General features: G+C 47.6%; 1 protein-coding gene across 5 annotated transcripts in view; it reads right to left on the reverse strand.

The window, feature by feature from the left end:
- Positions 1-2,631, reverse strand: part of SLC38A4 (solute carrier family 38 member 4) — a 67,994-nt gene extending 65,363 nt beyond the window's left edge. For all 5 annotated transcript variants that reach the window (XM_019492851.2, XM_014601018.3, XM_059726039.1 and 2 more), the window contains exon 1: positions 2,493-2,631. The gene's annotated coding sequence lies outside the window, so the exon portion shown is untranslated. The remainder of the gene's footprint in view (positions 1-2,492) is intronic.
- Between the last annotated feature and the right edge of the window lie 8,078 nt (positions 2,632-10,709).

Genomic DNA, 10,709 nt, shown 5'->3' on the forward strand with positions numbered 1-10,709 from the left:
CAGGGTGGAGCCAGAGCCAGCGCTGCACGGGGCTCTTGTCACCAGGACTGGGCTCAGAGCGGGCCCTGGCAGTGCTGGGAAGATGTTGCAGCCACCCCAGATTTTGCTGCAGTACCACTCCCAGCCTCATGCCACCACCTGGTGCCTGGCGCAGCCCCAGCTGAACACCCACCTCCACCCAAGCATCGGGAAAAGCCACAGCTGCGCCGAAATTCGGGGTGGTTGCAGCCTCCTCCCAGCGCCGCCTGAGCCCGCTCTGAGCCCAGCCCCCAGTAAGAGCTGTGTAGCACCAGCTCCACCCCACAGCTGCAGCCCACACTGCACAGCACAGATCTGGGGGCACCCCCCTCCCCCGCTGGGGTACAAGCAGCGGTGGGAGCTGCACCCACCCCATGAGCTGCGCCTCTGTCCTGTACCTCCTCTTACCTCCCCCAGGCAGTACCTGCCTCCTCCCTCACTGTGGGGGGGCTTGATCTGAACCTCATGCCCCTTCCCTCCCCGCTCCCCTTCCACCACACCAGACTGACCAGCTGGAGGCAGCTGTATCGGATATTGGATCAGTATTGGCTGATATGCCTCCTTAAATATCAGCTATCGGTATCAGTCCCCAAAATCTCTATCAGTGCACCCCTAATAATAATGGCTTAGACTGGGGTGCTCAACCTCTGGCCTGGAGCCATCGCATCTGACCTGTGGGGCTCTCTACAGGCCAGGAAATTTGGCTGGGTGATGTCTCCTCCCCCACCTGCGGTGCTGGGCTCAGGCTGGGCTGCCCCCCTCCATGTGGCCAGATAGTGCCTGCCGTGCCAGTCGCAGGCACTGGATTGGAGCTACCATCTGCCCTGCAGTCAGGCCAGGCACTGAGCATCTGGCCCACTTGGGAAAAAGGTTGAGCACCACTAGCTTAGAGAAAAATAATAACGCACACGTAAACTGTGATTGTAATAATGGGAACCTTAACTTCTACTTGCTTTTACATTGTGTCCTTCCCCTCAGTAGTATATTAATGAAGGTTTCTTTATTTTTCCTGTTTGCCTATTTACAGTCACCCCAATCACTGGTGTGTTTAGCATGTTATAAAGTCTCCCTGACCTGGCTGGCACTATAAAGCTCTTTCGTTCATTGTAAACGGCCACCTGCATCCTACTGTTTTTGGTTTCCCTTCGCCTCTGGAAGCCCTTTTAAAACCCCCAAACCCATTCAGAGAGCTGCTGTCCACACCGGGTAGAACGTGCAGGCAGCTGAGCTGAATATGGGTGACCAAAGCACAGATTCAATCGCTAGGTCCCAGGAATAGTAAAATAGCAAAGGAGCTTCCATCAGCTCCTCCCATGAGCCACCAGGTAGGAGCTGTTTCATGCTCTGACGCTGATACCTTTTTCCCCACAGGGGATGTTGCAAACGACAAAACGCAGCCCCTGACTATTTTATCATCATGCTCCCAGGAGCCCTTCACGCCACTTCCAAGCTTACTGCCACCCCTCACTGTCCTGCAACGTTGCTTTTTCCATTTAAAATAACGGGTCCTGAGAACGCAGCGAGGGGAAAGAGATTTACACCATAACCTCTCCTGGGCGTAAGCTCCCATTCTCCCTCTGGCCTGCCCCAGCTTGGCCCTCAATGGGGCAAGAGACAGGACAGGCGTCTGGGCACGAAGCCCTCCTGCATCGCAGCCCCAGCCTAGTGCTGGCCCCTGCCCTCCCAGGGGACTGTGAGGTGTTAGCCGGCCTAAACAGCCCCCACTGCACTGTGGCAGGGGAGCCTCAGGTCAGAGAGGGCTGAAGCACCCGCGTCCCGCACGCGGGCAGGGCAGGGCAGGGCAGGGGGCGGGTCTACACCCGCCGGGCCCGCCCTCCCGCGCGGAGAGACAATGGAGCGTTCCACCCCCCTACGCGGCTGCAACACAAGGGGGGGGGGGGGCTGGCGCGCACGCGCAGAGCTAGGGCGGGGGTGTAAGGCCGGAGCACCTGGGTGGGCTGCGCTGGGATGTATCTTGCTCCATCCTTTGCCTGCGGCGCGAGGAGGCACCTGGCAGCCCCGCAGCCTCCCTGCGGGCTGGGGGAGCCCCGTGCAGCCTGCGCCCGTGAGTCACAGCAGTACCCGACCAGCCGCCGCCCTCCACCACAGTCCCGCAACGCCCCCGGCCGCCCTCCCACGCTGAGCAGCAGCGCTGTCCCGCGCCCCGGAGATCCCTTCAGCCCCCCCGGGCTCAGTTCCCAGGGCCAGCCTTCGCCCTGCAGCTCCTGCAGGGGCCAGTCCAGGCTGCGCTGCCCGGCCGCGGTGCCCAGGCTGGAAGCGGGGCTGTGGGCGGGGGAAGGCAGGCGCGTTGGCCGGCTGCCGCGCAGGCTGGGCGCACACGCGGCCGCGGGGCGTGCAGGCGGAGCACACGGAGACCTGTGGCTCGCTGGGCGCAGCGGCTCTGCTGCTCTTCGGTAAACCCCTTGGTCTTAAAAAAAGCAATCGCATTGAAAGAGCTCGAATTAATTACCCACCTCGGCTTTGGCAAATTCTTTTGGGGGGATGAAGCACGTGTGCATTGACAAGGTCCCTTCGAGGAGTGTTACAAAGTGTGCCTTGCGACCCCAGCTCGCTATTCTTTTCTTTTTCTTTCTTTTTTTTTTTTTTTTCCTTCTGCTTTCTAAAGAGTGGAAATTTCCATCATGTGATAGGGGGCAGCATCCCCAGCCTCTCATTTCTTCCTCCCCCTCCCTTTTCCTAAACGGCCACCAATGGTAGCGAGCCAGCAACCTGAGATGTAAACAGAAAAAAGCATCCCCGCCTCCCCAGGTGGACATGTCCAGCTGTTCTGAGCCTGGAAGAGACCAGAGGCAAACATGTCCAGGAAGAGAAGTAGCTATTTCCTACACACCACAGAAGTGACTCAGTTCCAAGTGACTTCATGCTGTGTTGCAGTTTTAATGCAGGGTTTAAAAGGCATCGGTGTTAACATTCTTTGTTCCTCCTTTTTCTTGTACCTCCTGGTCTTTGTACATAGTCACTCTTTCCAGAAGGCATATCTGATGCTGTGATATTCTAGAAGCTGGACAAATTTATGTCTAACACTTCATAAATGCCTGTCACCAGAAATGGGAATGAAAATGTGCCAAAGAGAGTTAAAAAGGATTTTTATTTTTTAGTCGACAGTAGTGAGGCACAGCCCACTCATGTCTCTTTTAATTAAACTTATTAGGCCTCTAAAATGATACTTTATGAACTTTATCAATTTTTGACCCTGCCATGGTAAGACCACAGCTGGAGTACTGTGTCCAATATTGGGCCCCCCACTTCAGGAAGGATGTGGAGAAGCTTGAGAGAGTCCAGAGGAGAGCCAAAGCCTGGAGGAGAGGCTGAGGGACTTGGGGCTCTTCAGTCTGGAGAAGAGAAGGCTTGGGCGGGGGTCTTGGTGGCAGCCTATAATTACATAAGAGGGGGTACATCAGGACCTGTGAGAAGAGCTATTCACCAGAGCTCCCCAAGGGATAACAAGGTCTAAAGGCCATAAACTCCAGGAAGGCTGATTTTAGATTAGGCATAAGGAAAAAGTTCTTTACGATGTGTGTGTCCAGGGTCTGAAACAAACTCCCCCCCAGACTTGGTGCAAGCACCTACTCTGGACTCTTTCAAAAACAGGTGGATACATTTTTTGCTGGGGTTACTTGATCCCAGCTGACTTCCCGCATATGGAAGGGGGTGGGGCTGGACCCGATGAGCTCATGAGGTCCCTTCCAGCTCCCAATGTCTATGAAATCTATGTTCAGTCAGGATGCTATCAAACAGTCTCTTCTGAGAAAAAAACTTACTTGCCAAATAAGCAAGTCAGAATGCTGGTTGCTTAAATTTATGTTGCTAAAGTTCCTGTGACAGCATAACTTGATAGGTGGCCTATTAACCATGCAGGGGTATAATTTGTTTAAGCTATCAGGGCAACATACTTATCTCCCTATTCTTTCTCAGTGTGATGAGATCCCATTAATGACATATATACTCAATGTGTACATTTTATTAATGCAACATGATAAAACGCCATCAAAATGCCATTTTGATGAGCTGTTCATGCCTCAGGTAGTTCTGCCCCTGCACTATTTGGATGGCCGCCTACTTGCCTTTGCTTTCTTTCCCGTTTCTTGTTAGCTGGAGTCACTTTAGGCTGATAAGGTTCATTGAGTGTCCACCTTCCTCCCCATGGGAGGATGTCAGGGGCTTACCAATGCATGACGAAGACCTTTCCATTCCTGGTAAGAGTGTTCATGTTCCTAAACTCAAAATACTTGTAAAACTCTAAATTACTTGTCACAGACTTTGCTTTTCCTGCTGTTTAAACACTGGAACTAGTCAGTTTTGTTTTTGTTTTTAGTTCATTTTACTTTGTCCTACACAGGGGCAAAGCTCTTGTAAGTGAACAACTGAGGGGAACATTTAAATCCAAATTCCATGCCACCTTCATGGAAGCAGAAGTAGTAGGCATCTGTCTCACCACCAGTTTCACCTTTTTTGGATGTAAAGTCATACAAGTATCTTTTTTCAGTGTTAGCGATCTTAAAATTAACCTCTCCACATCTTCTCCAGAAGTTAAACTTGGATAAAGAGCCACTAAGATCTCCCAGAACAACTCAGTATCTGTTTTTATAAATAGTAATTGAATGGTTCCGTTCCTCACAAATCACATCCCTTTGCCTTAGTATCCTCACTTCACAACAATATATTTCCTCTTTCCTTTTCCTCCACCTGCATTACTTCTGATGGAAACAAACTATTCTATAGCTCATGATGTAACATTACATGTTATTGTTTTATAGATTGATGCATTTTTTCTCAAGAAATCATTTCCTATTTTCTGTCTGAAAAAGTTCACATTAAGTTGTGAACACATTAAGATGAATGATCTTTCAGGCACTATGGAGTTCAAAGTAGTATCAGAAACCTTTTGCCATTACCTTGATATCTGCAAGACATTTTTGATATCTGGAGTACATGTCCGATTTTTCTTTATTTTCTTCTATACGCTAACAAAAATCATAATTATTTTTGTATTTTAATATTTCTTTTGATTACAAATTATTTGAAAGAGTGATCTCTCTCTCTCTCATACAGTAGGTACTTCTAAGGTACCTTATCAGGATGGTATCTGAACACGGCTACTGCACAAAATAAATGAGCATCCATATCAGATATAGTATATTATCATTTAATACTTGTCTTGAAGTAAGACTGAGGGACCCACAAAGTTGGGCATAGGTACAATATGTTGTACACCCACTGAAAATGACAGTTCATGGCACAGAGAGCTTATTGACATAGGTTGGTGATTCTCAACCAGGATGCTTTGGCACCATGCCCTGGGATCCTTTCAAGGATGCTGCAGGGTGCCACACACTGTTAGTACTCAGGGGTCATTGAGCACTCATACTGGGGGGGGGGGCGTAGAGGAGGCAGGAAGGGTATCCAGAGGGTAGATGCGGGGTGGGGAGCACCATTCTACTTACTCCATTTGTCCCCCAGTTGTACTGCTTGGGGCAGAGACAGTGAAGGGTTTCTTTCCCCTGCTGCTGCAAAGGCTGGTGGGGAGGTAGAAGAGAACATCATTCCCATCTCTCCACTTACCCTTTCCATCCCCTAGGCTGCCTACACATGATCAGGGCCCTGCTTTGTAAAATGCCATGAGTTAGGTTCCCTGACCCACGAAACATTTGCCTGTTGGATTGGGTGGTGTGGGGCTGGAACCAGCCTGCACCTACCCTGGCCAGCAGGCCGGGTGCTCCAAGGAGGCTCCTGAACAGCGCCTCCCCCCCAGCTCTGGGGATGTCAGCAGGGAAAGGAGGTGGAGGGGGAGTGGCAGCACAGAGCTGAATGGGGGGAGCTGAGGGGGGGAGGCAGGGTGTAACAGAGGCCCCTCGCCTCACGGTCCCCTCCAGCTACCTTGGCTGGGGTATTGGGAGGAACCAGGCCAGGCCTGTGAGGCGAGGGGGCTCCATTTCACACTGCTCCCCACCCTCCCACTGGTCATTCAAAAGCAGCCAGCAGTTCCACGCTTTCAGGAGGCCTGGACATGGGGTGGGGAAAGGAAGCCCCCTCTCACCTCATGGGCCCAGCCTGGTTCCTCCCAATACCCCATCCAGGGTTGCCCAGGGTAGGGTGAGGGGGCATGAGGCAAGGGGACCCATTCCACCCTGTCCCCCCAGCTCTGGCCATTCAAAAGCTGCTGGCAGCTCTGTGCTGCCGCTCCCCCTCCCCTTCCATCCCCCACTGACAGCTCTGCGCCCACATGAAAAATTAACCCTGGAGAGAACAAGTTCTCTAAGATGCTCTCCTTTAGAGCACCATAATCTTTTATTTGACCAGGATTAATTTTTCATGCCATCAGGCATTTTAAAAGCACTCTGTAGCTGTGCATATGTGTTAAGTCATAGTTGTAGAGTGCGTTCAGGGGCCCGATCATGCAAAAAATATCACTTGTGTAAGCACTCCTAGATACACTGTTACTTGCGGTGCTGGCTGCCTGGCTTCTATAGCCAGGCAGAAGCAGTGCAGAGTTCACCTCTGCCTCCCCTGTCCCCTGCTGCTTTAAAGGCTGGGGTGGGGAGAGGAGTGCCATTCACCTCACTCTCTACTCCCTCGATGCACTGCTTGGTGCAGAACTGTGCTGCCCAGCATCTATGGCTGGTAGGGGTAGCGTTTTAATATCTGCTTTCCCTTTTAAAGTGCTGCAGCAAAGAGTCTTGGCAAGAGGGATCCTGGTGCCTGCTCATAGCTGGCATCCAGGGTGCCCCCCCTTACCCTGTCTTAGTTACACTACTGTTTGACTGGTAAGAGTACAAACATGATTCACAAGATAAAGCCCACGATTTCAAATAGGAATCTATATAGTGTTAAAAACATTCTGGCCTGTTGTGGTCTTTCTGAGTTCTCTGCAACAGAAGAGCTGCTCCAGTATTTTTCTGTACTCAAAAAATGAGTGAAAATTAAGAGTGAAAACATTTACAAAGTGTGCCTTGAGTCTAACACAATTGAGGACCACTAACATAGTTAGTTTCTAAATTATGAACCACTGTAAAATTAATTAATTAAAATTAAAATTTGGTTCTTTAGAGATTTTCTTATCTGTTATCTACTAAACTCAAAAGAAAAGATACGTGCCAGGACCTTCAAGTTCACTTCAGGTACTAGGTGTATTTTAAGTAATTTTTTTCTTTTATTATTATCATTTTTTCACCAGTACGTTGATCTTTACATAGATTATCAGAACAAATGATTACAATACATTTCAGTAGTTTGATAAACATCATGGTACAATGCAGTTACATTCATAACCCCATGACAAATGTTTTTTGTTTTTTTTACTAAAGCAAACCACAATACCATTTGCAATGCCAAACAAATAACATAAAACATGTTCCTCATCCATCTAGCGCAGAGTTTCTCAACTGGGGTACTGCAGCACACCACAGTATCACAGGATCCTTTTAATGATGCTATAGGATCCCTATGCAATGAGGTAACTGCTCACTCCTCCTTCCTGCCCCAGCATCCTGCAGATGAGTGGCAGTAGCAGCTGCTTTTCTGGGGACTCTCACTGCTGTTCCCTGACCCCTGGCAGCCTCTGTACTGGCTATCCCTACACTCTAAGCAGTGTGTTCTGCTGGAGGCATGCAGGGGCTGTGGGGCATGCTTTTCTGCCCAGCTTTGTCCCCTTGCTCCTCTCATGCTCCCAAGGCAAGTTCCTGAGCCATTCAGAACTGATTGTCACTGACGTAAATGGGCAAATGCCCTTAGCCTGTCCACTTCCTTCTTCTGGGCCTTGTGTGTCCTGTTCCCTACCTCCCAGCCCCACTGACCCTCTCAATACATGCCCTTCTCATATGCTGAGTAAGCAACCTGACACCTTGTTGCTGCCAGCCACACTCCATGGAGTCTGTCTGTTAGGGCTCTGAGGCTGGAGTTCAATGGGGATTGTCTTGGAGTAACTATGGGCAAAAATTAACCATCCTGTTCTTGGTTCCCAGTGGTGACCTGCAGTGATATGTGGGGAGTCCACATGCCACGCTGGGAGAAAACATGTATGGAGCCAAGCAGAGTTGGGGGAATGCTTCCTACCAATGACCTGAAGGGGTGAATATTATACTTATGGTATAATATAACAACATAGCACATTAATTAATTATATAATAATAGTGTTTATATAATAATATTCATACTATATTTATATTAGGTTTTGAAATAGGGTGCTACTAAATTCTGAAGAGTTATGAAAGGATGCCCTGAGTGTAAAAATGTTGAGAATCACTGACTTGGTGATTTTATATGTTTTCCTGGGGCTAAATATTTATTTTCTTTAAGTGACTTTGTTGTTAATCTTTTTTTTCAGTTTACAAATAAAAACAGATTTTCTGCCTGACAGCCCTGAAAACTTGTCCTGGGATCTGCCTGGTTCACTTACTCAAGAGTTGAGTTGGCTCTGTAGGGCTAACAGAAATAAAAAGCAATACTATTTTTCACTAGTAAATAGATAAAATAAACTCTTTGCTGTGGAGGAAGGTACCATTGTTATAGTCAGTTTTGGAGGAGATCTGTATTTCAAAACAAATTTGCATATTGTTGTTACAGGGGAGTTTCTAAGATAATGAGATTTAGCAGCAGGGTATGTACATATTCTTTTCATTGACCACGTCTCCACTGTGTGAATGTTCACATAGCACTGAGTAAGTTTACATACCTCCTATTCCAGCATTCTGTGGGTTTAGTGTGAAACCTGAGATGTATTCCTTGGAAGGTAGTCTTTCCAGTATTGTTCCAAAGCTTGTTCAGGTATGAAGATCTATCATCCAGTACTTTATGTAACATTTTTCCAGAAAATGTGCTGTGTAGAATTACTCTACTTATATATTGTAATGAGAAGTTATTGCTCTTTATTGTTAAGAAAGAAGTACAAAGAATCAAAACTGTGGACATGAACACTTTAGTGCTGATTCTGTAGTCAGGTCTGTGAGGTGCAGCATTTGAACCATACAAGTGATTAAAAGGAGTAGCTCATATTTCAGACAGTGGAGAGGAGGAGTGCAGAAGGGCTGGAAGAGTGATTGTAGGATTGCTGTTGATGGACTTCAAGGGGGTGGCCTGTAGTATGTGGGGTCCCTCTAACTACACAGCTGAGGAAGGTGGCAGAAGTGAGCAGGGATAGATATGTGCTCATGTTCTGAACTTTGGGAAAGTTTCCAAGAGTTGGTGGAAGTGCCACTAGGTTGCAAATTTTGAGTTTTATGGCACAGCTAATCTGCAAGTCTGGGCTTGAGAGGGGACTCAAGTATGTGCCTGCCTGTTAGTATATGCATACCCTAGAGCCAGTTACTGAAAGGAGGTGTATGATTTTGCCCAGCATGCAGGATCCACATAGTGAAGAGAAATCTGTCAAGTGCAGAGAGGACATAGATGTGTAAGAGCCATCTAGCAAACATAAATAATGTACAGCAATTTTTAGGACTTTCAGTTACTTCTGCTACCAGCCAGGAATAGTGGTTCATTGGGGTGTACTTCTGAGCTGCCTTTATGTGAAAGAGAAAGTAGATGGAGCCCTGGATGTCCACAACCGACAGAAATTGATCCAACGTTTGCATCCTCTCTGAGCATGGTGACTTGACCTATGGTAGTCACAGCACTATTGGCAGTGTCCACTTTTGTCATTTACTTCAGTCTTTTCTATCACTCACTCATTAAAAAGCAAACCTATTAAGATGGAGTTAGGTGTTCTCCCCAAAAAAGGCTTCTGCTCCCCAAACCCTTGCAGGTTCTGGGCTATAAAATCCTAACCTTGACCATTGGAAAAGCAGGAAATCCTCAGTTAAGGGGCGGCTATGGCATTACAAAAATTATTTTCATTATAAAAACAAACCAGAGACTTGTGAAAATCAGAAAATGCACATTTTATGTAACACATCCAACATTAAATATCCAGCAACCTCAATTCAGTCTCTTTTGGGTTGCCACTGTATTACTATGCTTGGTTTTCCCACATGAGCCCTACCTGTGTCTGACTGAGTATCTTGGAGCGCTTGCAGCTTTGTGATTTGAGGAATGGAGAAACATTTTCTTCTATGTAGTGAGTTTAAATTTAGAGAAAGTGAGTGAGGACTGTACAGAAAATCCTAGAGCAATTCTCACTTCCTAGTATAATATACACTCCAGGAGAAAAAAGGGATTGAGTCATGGATTGCGTATTCTTCCACTCACCAACCCCTCTGCTGCCACTTTTTCTTTGTAATTTGATAATATTATCAGGACACTCCAGGAAAGGCAATATTATGATGACATCCTGTTCAGTATAGTAGGCCTCCTGTTTGTGATGTTGCTGCAGGAAACAAGCGAGAAGACAGGTCAGCATGTTCAGAGTGTTTCATGTGGAACAGGCCAAAGATACAAAGTTTGTTGTGAAGGGCTCATGTACGGATCTTGGCTCTCTAGGGTACTAGTCTTGCCTTTCTACCAAAGGGCAGAGTTAAGGTTGATTTCACCTAGGCATCGGTATACTGGAGAAATCCTAGTTTGTTGTAGGAAGTGAAGGGGAGCTTTGTGGCTTTCAGTATGTGGGAAAAGTGGATGTTCTTGTGGACCCTTTTAGACTAAATATGTGTGACATGGTTGGCTTTGAAAAGAACTGGCTTTGATTAGCCAGGTACTCCTTTCTAGTCCCAAGTTTATTTGGCCCAATAAACATATTT

Source organism: Alligator mississippiensis, chromosome 4 (genome assembly GCF_030867095.1).
Source record: "Alligator mississippiensis isolate rAllMis1 chromosome 4, rAllMis1, whole genome shotgun sequence".
NCBI classification, from domain to species: Eukaryota; Metazoa; Chordata; order Crocodylia; family Alligatoridae; genus Alligator; species Alligator mississippiensis.